Source organism: Peromyscus leucopus, chromosome 1, assembly GCF_004664715.2.
Source record: "Peromyscus leucopus breed LL Stock chromosome 1, UCI_PerLeu_2.1, whole genome shotgun sequence".
In the NCBI taxonomy this organism is placed as follows: Eukaryota; Metazoa; Chordata; class Mammalia; order Rodentia; family Cricetidae; genus Peromyscus; species Peromyscus leucopus.
Window position 1 is genome coordinate 3,851,000 of NC_051063.1, and position 9,259 is coordinate 3,860,258.

Sequence of the window (9,259 nt, forward strand, 5' to 3'; positions counted from 1 at the left end):
ACAGATGAAGAAGGGTTTTGTTTTTTGAAAATTGTTTTTCCTTTTATTGAAAATAGATTTTTTTCTCACATAATATATGATTACAGTTTCCCTTCTCTCCACCCCTCCCAGTCCCACCCCTTCCAACCAGAGACATTCCTTTTCTGTCTCTCATTAGAAGGCAAACCGGCTGTCTAGAGAGATGGCTCAGAGGTTAAGAACACTGGCTGCTCTTCCAGAGGTCCTGAGTTCAATTCCCAGCAACCACACGGTGCCTAACAACCATCTATAATGAGATCTGGTGCTTTCTTCTGGCCTGTATGCATACATGCAGGCAGAACACTGTATATATTAATAAATAAATCCTTAAAAAAAAGAAAACAAGCAGGGTGGTGGTGGCACACGCCTTTAATCCCAGCACTCGGGAGTCAGAGCCAAGAGGATCTCTGTGAGTTCGAGGCCAGCCTGGGCTACAGAGCAAGATCCAGGACAGGCACCAAAACTACACAGAGAAACCCTGTGTTGGAAAACAAACAAACAAACAAAAACAAAACAGGCTTCTAGGAGATAATAATAATAATAAAGTAAGACATAATAAAATAATATACAGTAACACAAAACCTAACACATTGGAATTGGACAAGACAAACAGAAATAAGAGAGCCCAAGAGACCCACTTGTTCGTACACTCAGGAATCCCATAAAAATACTAAACTGGAAGCTATAACATGTACACAAAGGAGGGGCCACAGCAGCACCATGGCGAGGCTTCTCCTGGCCCCAGCCCCTACTAGGCCTGAGTTTTAGTTAAGTTTCAGTTCTTGTTTAGGTCTCAGTCTCTGTTTTTGTTTCAGTTTCTGTTTTGGCAGGTGGGAGAGATATAGCACACTAGGCATGTTTCAGCAGTTACAGACCCAGACAACCAGAAACATATTAATGGGGCTGCTGCTCGCCTGGCCAATCATGTTTAGGGGGACCTCCTGGTTGGGTATAAAAGGAGCTGGGAGCTTCTCTGAGGGTTGCAGCCATTTTATTGGCTGGCTGACTGACCCCCGCATGCTGGAATAAACAACACTCTTGTTGGTTGCATATATGAGTGGTGGTCTTTGTTTTGTGTGGTGTTCTGGACCCTAACAAAAGGACCTGATGCAGATTTGTGCAAGACCTGTGCATGCTGTCTTAGTCTCTGAGTTCATATGAGCTTTGATCATGTTGATTTAGTGAGCTGCGTTTTCTTGGTGTCCTCCATCCTCTCTGGCTCCTCTTCCACAGGGTGCCCTGAGCCCTGAGGGGAGGGACTTAATGAAGACATCCCATTTACAGCTGAGTATTACAAGGTCTCTCGCTCTGCATAATATCGGGGCTGTGGGTCTCTGTATTTGTTCTCATTTGCTATAGGAGGAAGCTTCTCTAATGATGGCTAAGCAAGGCACTGATCTAAGAGTGTAGGAGAATGTCATTAGGAATCATTTTATTGCTATGTTCCTTTACTAGAACAGTAACATTTGACTTAACCCTAGGTCCCTGGGCTATCTAGTCACAGATTCTTGGTCACCCAGGCAGTGTCAGGTGTGGGTTCAATCTTGTGGAATGGGCCTTAAGTCAAATCATATATTGGTTGGTTACTCCCACAAGCTTTGTGCCACCATTGCCCTAGCATATCTTGCTTGCAGGACACCACTGTAGATCAAAGTGTTTGTTAATCCCACCAAACAAGAGTAAAGATCATTACCCAAATTCTTCTAGTTGAGTTAAGCAAGCTTTGTTTTCTGTCAAACAGGGCTATTTCCCTAAAGCAGGATTTGAAAGAACAGCATCAAACACATGAGAATGTGGGATTTATATAGCTCAAGAACTACAAAACTAGGGGGCTTTCCAGAGGATCTTATCAGAGTAGAGGTCAGGAAATAGGGTATTGAACATGTCAAGTTCTAGAAAATCAGGTCAAACCCAAGTTTTACAGAAAACAGGAATGAACTTATTTTGACATTGTAACAAGATGGCTTCGAATCTTTGGAAGGAGACAAAAGGGGGAGGGGTTGCTGTGAGATATTTGTACATTGTGTGAAGATATATTGTTGTGGTTGGTTTAATAAGGAGCTTAATTGCCAATAGGTAGGCAAGGAGAGCTGGGCATGCAGTACGGAGATGAGGTAATGAGCTATGGAGCAGAATGTAGATTTAAAAATATGGGTTAATTAAGTTATAAGAGCTAGTTGAAGCCGGGTGGTAGTGGTACATTCCTTTAATCCCTTTAGTACTTTAATCCCTTTAGTACTTTAATCCCTTTAGTACTTTAATCCTTTAGTACTTAGGAGGCAGAGGCTGGTGGATCTAAGTGACTTCGAGGCCAGCCTGATCTCAAAGCAAGCTCCAGGAAAGCCAGGACTGTTACACAGAGAAACCTGTCCTTAAAGAGAGAGAGAGAGAGAGAGAGAGAGAGAGAGAGAGAGAGAGAGAGAGAGAGAGAGAGTTGAAAACAAGCCAAAGCCAAAGGCCAAGCTTTCATAATTAATAATAAGTCTCTGTGTCATTATTTGTAGAATGGTGGTCCCAATGAGAAAGTACTACTACAGGGGGTCTCTGAGATAAAGGTTTCTCTGTGTATCCTTACCTGTCCTGGAACTTGCTCTGTAGATCAGAACTCAGAGATCTTCCTGCCTTTGTCTCCCAAGTGCTGGGATTAAAGGAGTGCACCACCACCACCCAGTTAAGATGCCCTCTAATCTTAAGATGGATTCAGGCTGGTCCATCAGTTTGTGGCTATGTTGGTGTTAATGTTTCTTTTGGTTACATCCTGTTAGGATATGCGGGTGAAGGCTCTCACTGGCACCAGCTTCTACTTCTCAACGTCTCCATGTTCAATGAGTTGTGTAGGTGTTGTCTTCAGCAATGGGGCCTTCAGTTTGTGGAGAGCAATGTACAGTCTTGGCAACAGCCTCGGTTGTTTTGGGATTCCTGTGAGACCCCTTTGGCCAACAACTCAATTAGACCTGATCCAATCCTAGTACTAGAAGCTTCATTTGGTGACAAGAGATGGCTGGTTAGGGCTCTGTAGCCCCCATTATTTGGTGATTTCATTTAGATTGCCTTCATATATAGATATATTTTAGGAAGCTTCTACTGTGTTAGGTTTCCATACTACCCTCAAATGACCCTCAATTCTCGCTGTCTGTCCCTGTATTCCCTCTCTTGTCACCTTCTCTCCTCCTTCTTCTCACTTGATGCTCCCATTCCAGCCCCCCATCCATCCAAAACCATCTATTATATTTCCCTTTCCTAACAAGATCTATCTGTCCTACCCAGCCCCTTATGAATGAGAGTGAGGACATGACCGTAACAAGGCCCCAGACCTTAAGAGGCCCCCAGATCTTAGCACAACTGACTCCATGATAAAAGTGCCATTCAGGCTGTAAAACTTAGCATGTAGACAGAACCACCTTCCAAAATGAAAACAAAGGCCTAATCCATCAAAGTCCATAGTTCTGGCAAAGTCTAAATGTACTAACTTTGCTTTTTAGCTTCTGTAGTTCTGCTTCCGGCTAACTGTTCTTGTTAACTGAAGTATGTCAGCCCAGAACATGGTTTTTGTATTTAAAGCTCACCCTGAGAAAGGCTCAGTGCTATATGGATCCTGAACACACAGTGTGGTAACTGGCCAGCTAATAAAGGCATTCTATTGGCTTAAACCCATGTCCAAGCAGTCTTCTCTGGTGAGAACCAAACAACAATGACTGTTTCTAGGTATGGTTGAGGAGAAGGGTTTTATTACAGATATGAAGGAGAATTTAGCCAGAGGCATTCGGTTTTCTGGGTTGTTCCTCAACCAAGTTTGCATGGGCTTTGTACCTTCAGAAAACTTCCAGACAAAATTCACATAGGAGGAACTGGGAGACCAAAGGTAGCAATCACAAAAGGCAGATTAAGGCTGGGTGCCAACACTCCCAGAATCAAACCAGCCGTAACTCTGCAGGAATCCCCCCAGCATATCCCCCTTTTTTATATGCAACAATTAATTATTTTGGAGATTATGTACCTTTACAGAAAATACAGCCTTTTCTCTATCTTTCTGTTTTACAATCTCATGTAAGCCAAAACACATTTTTAAACCAATAAGATTACTATTGCTAGCACAAGGGTAACACTGGCTAAAACAAGAAATATATTAAATTGATTCACAGGGTTAAATGAGGCTATAATATCTGCAAGGCTTTCCATAACATCCATTCCTATCATATCAGGTAACTTTTTTGTAAAAGTTTCCTTAATTTCTTGCTGTAGATCATAAATCATTTAAGAAGAATTAGGGTGACCCATCAAATGCATCTTAACCTTTTCCCAATCATACTTGCTTTCATTAAACTTTAACAGTGCAATAAAATAGGATGTAACATTCCAATCACATTTTAATTTTATTTGCTCCTTTAGTATTTTTAACAGATCTCCCAACAATGTAACAGCTTGTTTCAAATCAGCTAATTCATTTACTATCTCATTATCTACTTTATTTTGTTCAGTCCAAAGTTCTGTAGACTGCTTATGGCAGTCTCTAATGAACTTAGCAGTTTGAATTTCTTTATGAAGGGCGACTCTGGCTGTTGCAGCCGTAGCAGCCAATGCAATAATTCCCATAATAACAGCAATAATCAGTCCAACCATTCAATGCGTTCTTCCTAATATTCTTTCAGCGAGCTTCTGTGTCAGGATCATCACAGGTGAGTCTTGTCTTGGCCTTGACAACTTCACCAGTATCCAGATTGCTGGACTTGCTCTAAAAATGTGTAAACTTTTAGAGGTTAAGTTTAAAGACACACTAGAATTAACACAGGTATGAAGGGTACAGCATTCACAAGTGATGCTGCAATTATTAGGGTGTCATTGTACAGGCCCCTTTAATAGCAAGTAAGGTAATGGTACACATGCCATAAAAGGATGACTTTGGTTTAGTCTAAAGGACAAAGTATACTTATCATCCTTAATGTTTAACTTTCCTTCCCATGCTTTAAGAGGGTGGAAGGCACTTGTTAATTTCCACAAGTTAGTCTGAATTGAATTTTCAAATTGTAGGAGACACTTGACATTCCAATTCCATGCCATTGGATAGGTTCATTAACAGAAGAACTAATTTCTACAGTTCCATTCAAACTGTCCGCTTCCATCTTAACTGAGTGAGAATATTTTCCTTGAGGGGAGCTATAAGGGCTCCAATCAATGATGTCTCCATGGGAGATATTAATTAGCACTCGGGGTTTCTCCTACATTGCTGCCAATGCACTCAGTCAGATTCCTTGTTGGTAACCCTCATTTCACAAAATGGTAGATTTATGGGACCAGTAGCATTAATCTCCTATTCTTTAAAACCAGATGCATGAAGCATATAAAACTTATTATGATAATCTTGGGTAGTATTTGTTGGTTTTAAAAAATATGTGGCACTGGTTACTGTGCGAAGAAAGGTCAGAGGCACGACAAAAGCCAGTATCAGAGCTTTATTAGGAGGAAGTGGGGGAACAGAAAAGAGCATGGCCAGGCCTGGGGCAGAGACACATGAGGAAGAGGGGGGGGGAGCAAAAGAGAAGGGAGGAGCCTGTGTCCGGCTTTTTAAGGATTCTCTTGCACATGCACAAGTGGGCTTACAGAGCTATGCCACACATGCATTGATTGCATGACCACGCTACACACATTTGTGCAATCACACAGTGCACTGATGGCGTAAGACGTAAGACCCCTTGCTTAGCTACTGAACTGTGCATGTGTGGTCATATAGCTGGAGTGGCAGAATCCTAACAGTATTGACTATAGATAGCCACACTTGAAAGGTTATATTTAGACATTGAATTCCATTTTTTATACAAATAGGAATTCTTTGTACTCCCACAGCATAATATTTTTTTTGACAGGGTTTCTCTGTGTCGCTTTGGAGCCTGTCCTGGAGCTCACTCTGTAGCCCAGGCTGCCCTCGAACTCACAGAGATCCACCTCTCATGCACCACAGTGTAATTTTTAATCTCTTTATGCTCCTCCATTGGCTGAGCAGGTCTTCAGTTGCCATAAGGACCAGGTAGCCAAGCAGATTCATTAACCACCACAGTAATATCCATCTCTCCCCAACTTACTGCTAAATTTATTGGAGGATTAGGAATAAAGACCCAGTAATTATGATCAGTCCCCATTACCTGCATAGTTACCACCAATAGCATGGCAAGGACAGATTTGTAACACTCAAAGGTTTCTGAGTCAATTATTCAAATTATAGTTTCCCCTTTGTCACACAATTCTTGAGCTGCCCCCTGGTGGGAGGACTAGCAGTGTGCTCCAAAGGCCTTGTGTGTTTCTCCTTTTGCAGAGGCATCTCCACAGCCAAAGCATCCAAGAGCTTCCTCTTGCTCATGCCAGATTTTTATCAATTTTGATGGGATTCACAATTTTTTTAATAACCTGTGGAAACATAAGCATACCCTTAGCCACATCTTAACACTTTTCTTGGGATCCATAAACAAGTTAAAAAATCTTTAAAATATATTGGCTGACCCAATTTAGCAGTTTTGTCCACAATCTAATGTCTCTCAGCAGCTGTTGTCCCTATTTCCTTGGTGTTACTTTAAGGCTAGTAAAGCATTATGTAGTCTATCCCTGGGGGTCCTCACATTCCCCTTTTGTTTAACAAGCATCTCCTTTAGAGTATGATTAGATCTTTCAACAATTACTTGTCCTGTAGTATATGGTATCCCTGTAATGTGTTTTATGTTGTAATGCCAAAAATTACTTCATTTTACTAGAAATATAACCTGGAGCATTGTCAGTTTTAATTTGTATCAGTAAGCCCATTACAGCCATTATTTTTAATAAACTTGTAATTATAGAATCAGCCTTTTTAGAACTTAAGGCGGATGCCCATTGAAATCCAGAGTATGTGGAGCAGTGTGATGAAGCAGCGAGAACGACCCCCGGATGGACCAAACCCGCGCACCGGTGCATCCCTGCGTTCAGCGCCGACGTCCCCTGCCGCTGCCATGCCCAAAAGAAACCTGAAGGGGATACTAAAGGAGAGAAAGCCAAGATGAAGGACGAGCCACAGAGAAGATCTGCAAGGTTGTCTGCTCCAGAGCCCAAGCCTAAAAAGGCCCCTGCAAAGAAGGGAGAGAAGGTCCCCAAAGGGAAGAAGGGGAAAGCCGATGCCGGGAAGGATGCGAATTATTCTGCAGAGAACGGAGATGCCAAAACAGACCAGGCACAAAAAGCTGAAGGTGCTGGAGATGCCAAGTGAAATGTGTGCATTTTTGGTAACTGTGTACTTCTGGTGACTGTACAGTTTGAAATACTATTTTTTCCTTTTTTTTTTTTTTTAAGATTTATTTATTTATTATGTATACAGCATATATCCCTGCAGGCCAGAAGAGGGCACCAGATCTCATTACAGATGGTTGTGAGCCACCATGTGGTTGCTGGGAATTGAACTCAGGACCTATGGAAGAACAGCCAGTGCTCTTAACCTCTGAGCCATCTCTCCAGCCCACAAGGTACTTTTTTTTTTTTTTTTTTTTTTTTTTTTTGGTTTTTCGAGACAGGGTTTCTCTGTGTAGCTTTGCGCCTTTCCTGGATCGTGCTCTGTAGACCAGGCTAGCCTCGAACTCACAAAGATCCACCTGCCTCTGCCTCCTGAGTGCTGGGATTAAAGGCGTGCGCCACCACCGCCCGGCTGAAATACTCTTTTTTATCAAGTTTTATAAAAATGCAGAATTTTGTTTTACTTTTTTTTTTTTTCTTAAGCTATGTTGTTAGCACACAGAACACTTCATTTTTTGGGGGGTGGGGGGGAGGAACATGTGTCACTAACAAAATGTCTCCCAAGCTGAATTGGTGATGGCTGATGTTGGAAAACATCTTTCCCTGCTAATATTGAAAGACTCCTCTTGGCTCTCAGGGGAGACGTCCTGGTGTTGACATATGTGACCACCATGGCCTTGTGTGGGAAACTCTAAATTCATTTCTGTGTCTTCCTCCCCTGGACCATCAACATAGACTTAACTCCCTTCAAACCAGAGACCTGTTGGAACCTGACCCCCAAAATTGGTTTTGCCGGTCTATCAGGCAATCTGGACTTTGCAGTGGTATCATGGTGTCCTCAAAAGAGCAGCGGTTCCTTTTATAAAAGATTGTGGATCTTCAGATTGATAATTCTGCCGTGTTGGTTTGGTTTCCTGAAAGTCAGGGTCGGCTTGTGAAAAGTTGTTAAACAACATCCTCAGTGTGAACTGTCAGCCCTCACCCTAAGCTCTCCCCCTTTTCAAAGCATCGAATGAAGACCCATCGGGTTTTATAGTGGCTTTCTGATTTTGGTAGTCTATACAAGAAGGGAGTTTGGAAGTTCTTGTATACTGTTAATGATTGTCTGCCCATGTCCTGCCTAAAAAGCCATGATTGTTTATGGAAAATAGCTTTAATAAAGCTGGATACAGTTTGGCTTGGAAAAAAAGAAAAAGAAAAGAAATCCAGAGTATGTATCAATAGTATGATGAATATATTTTAATTTTCCTAATTCTGCTATATGAAATATATCCACTTGTCAAATTTCATTTCTTTGTGAACCTTCAGGATTAGTTCCTGCAGGTAAAGAAACTTGATTATACAAGGAACAAACAGGACAGTTTTTTTATAATTTCCATAGCATGTTGCCAAGCAATGGAAAATTTTTTCTTTAAGCCCCTACTATTAACATGATGTTTCTTATGAAATTCTGAGGCTTCCAACATATTTCCTATCAGTAATTGATCAATTTCTTTCCTTTTGCTAATGGTCCAGGCAACCCAGTATGAGGTTTAATATAGGTAATATAAAGTGGCAAGTCCTTTCTTGGATTGCCTGTTGTAATTGTACAAATAATAAAATTAATTCTGAATTATCAGGAATAAGTTCAGCAGTTTTTGTATGTAATATAACCTTTTCTGCATATTGAGAATCAGTAATTATATTGAGAGATTCATTAAAGTCTAATAAAACTATTGGAATGGTATATAACTCTGATTTTTGAACTGAGGCATATGGACTTTGAAGTACTTTACTGATGTTTCCTGCTTTATAACCAGCCATTCCTAATTTATTTGCACCAGTATAAAATGTAAGAGCCCTAGAAATAGGTGGTCTTTTCACCAAGGGGTTTAAAATCTACTCAGTTATTTTTATAAATTGAAATCACTTACTTTTTGGATATTTGTTGTTAATTTCCCCTAAGAAATTACTACAAGCTCTTTGCCAATCATTATTAATCACCAACAATTGT